The 2,379-nt window shown below is 30.9% G+C and overlaps 1 long non-coding RNA gene across 2 annotated transcripts in view; it reads left to right on the top strand.

Moving 5' to 3' along the window:
* The first annotated feature begins 336 nt into the window (after positions 1-336).
* Positions 337-2,379, top strand: part of LOC111089278 — a 10,636-nt gene continuing 8,593 nt past the window's right edge. The window contains exon 1 of one of the 2 annotated variants that reach the window (XR_002613566.1): positions 337-367. This is a non-coding gene — a long non-coding RNA (uncharacterized LOC111089278). Of the gene's footprint in view, positions 368-562; positions 773-2,379 lie in introns of those variants that run through there. The other variant, XR_002613565.1, reaches the window with a different exon arrangement.

The following is a 2,379-nucleotide window of genomic DNA, read 5'->3' as shown; positions in this document are numbered from 1 at the left end:
AACCAGTTTTATTAAGTAAAGACTTGTGGCGTTAAAGTTTCGTTGGGACGAAGTTACGGAAAGGCAATCAAACGAACAGAGACGTAACAATATGTAGTTCATATGTAGACAGATCAAACTGCCCTGTTTCCCCGACAACTGATCTTAGTGTAAGCATTTGTTCCGATTTTACAAATAAGTTTTAAAAGTACTGCACATTTTATTAACTTTCCAGCTGCTCTGTCTTCTCAGCAAATAATCATTTTAACATTAATTTTTCAACCTTCAAGTTCAAAATTTTAAATATAATCATGGATTAAAAAAAATAATGCTAGGGCGCAGCATATGTCAACACATATATTTGACTTGGTTCAACATGCAGTAGTAGGTAAAGTAAGATGTTTTTGGGGGTTTTTGTGAGTATCGGAATCCTTCAATCTGGTGTTTGTTTTTGATATAATTTTCAGAGAAATTTAAGATATTTATAATAAATTGTTTTTTCGTGAAGTTATTGTTATTTTTTATATAATTTGTCTCGATTTCACTATAACTTATAAGTATAAAGACTTAGATTTAAAAGTTAAAGTACCCTCTACAGACTACAATAGTACAAACATAAAAGTTAAAAGTACAATTGAATTACAAACATCTCGTGTCTGTTCACGAAGTTTAAAGGTTGAAGTGTCGCGGCTTATGGTTTTGGAAATGTGGTCAACCTATCTTTGTGAAAAAAACATACTGTATATGCCAGTTAAGAAATTTGCAGTATGCTTTGGCTATTACATATCCATTTGTAAGGATACTCATTTTTTCCCCATTTAGCATAAATATAATAGTGTAAATATAAACACATAACGCTTGTGTATAATCTGCAAATGAAGTAGCTTGAAAATTGCGGCACCTGATATTCTTATTCGGAGTTAAACCTTGAAACTCAACTTGTAATGGAGCAGTTGAAAACCATGAAATCGCATATGATTACTTAAACGAAATTTCTGTAAATTTAATGCAATGATGTATATATGCTTCATTTCCTTGTAAAAAAGTAAAATAATTGTTTATTTTATATGTTTTTAAAGCAAGGACACAATGGGCTATCTGCTGTGTCTGTCACAGGTATTGAGGTAATTGACCCTGGATTTTAGCACCGAAAGTCTGCAGACTTACTGCTGTCCCACCAAGGGATTGTACATTTTTATTAATCTTTCCCTAATCTTCATTTAATGGTAGTTAGTATTGTTACTACGTACTACAGTTTATACATCATAAGGCAAAGGTAAAATAATGGCGGAGAAGGGTGTGAGCAGTTGAAGACGTTAAGACTGATTCTTTTACTTTTTTAAACTGCCAAAGAACCTTCGAGGGGAACAAGTGATTAGATAAAATATAGTTTTCAGTCAGTTGTTCATTTAAGCAAAAGTGCTAGAGTTGGACAAATATGTTCATTAAGAGTTATTTAGTAAGCTAAAGAGCAAGTGTATTTGTATTTATAATGTTTTTTCTATGCTTGTTGGAATGATTGTGAAAGTAAAATTATCAGTTGATTGACAAATTTAAGTGGGAAAAGTCTATACCTATATGCAGAAAATGGGAAGAAATTGTTTTTTAATGATATAGACATTAATTGTGTAATAAATCACATTTAAAAATTGCTTAAACTCTAGTAATTGAAACAGGTGTATCTATTTTCTTTTAATACCGTGAAGATGGCAGGTCCACTTGTCAAAAGCACGTGGGTTTCATGGTTTTATTTTTTTAAAGAGGATTTGCCAATTTTAATTTTATTCTGCATGTTTTTCTATTATGTGTACATAGTGTCGTAAGTAACATCACAAGGATGACTGGTGATCACGGATTAGTCATATAGTGTGTTTACTTAACTCAAAGCAAAATGTGGAAATGGTGCATTGTATCTCACCAAACTTTGGGTAATACAAATCTTAGCATTAACACTTAAATTCAAATCACAGTGTATTAAGTGATGCACGCATTGAACATTATGTAAGAATTGTTACTCTTACAAGAGTGAAGAGTAACTGTAGATGTAAATTGTATTATTTTTTGTTTTATTTAAGATGTAAACTGTATTCCCCACATTTAATCAATTTCATTTTAAATAGGAGTTTGAAAATATAACAAAGTTTGAATCCATAAATCACATTACGAGAAAAACCCAAATTGGTAAATTAGAGAAGACACATTGCAACTGTCATATCTTCACTGTTTTTCAAAATCTAACATTAAATAGACTATCAATTTGTAGGTTTTGCCAAAAACATTTATGTTAACATTTATAATACATGCAAACTCCACGCTAATCACTGAATTTTAAAACATTTCAGAATTAAAGAGCCTTGTAAAATGTTTAAAACCTAGCTTGGGTCATGAGTTGGTGGTTAA

Source organism: Limulus polyphemus, unplaced genomic scaffold, assembly GCF_000517525.1.
Source record: "Limulus polyphemus unplaced genomic scaffold, Limulus_polyphemus-2.1.2 Scaffold5769, whole genome shotgun sequence".
NCBI lineage: Eukaryota > Metazoa > Arthropoda > Merostomata > Xiphosura > Limulidae > Limulus > Limulus polyphemus.
This window is presented reverse-complemented; position numbering and strand designations above follow the sequence as displayed.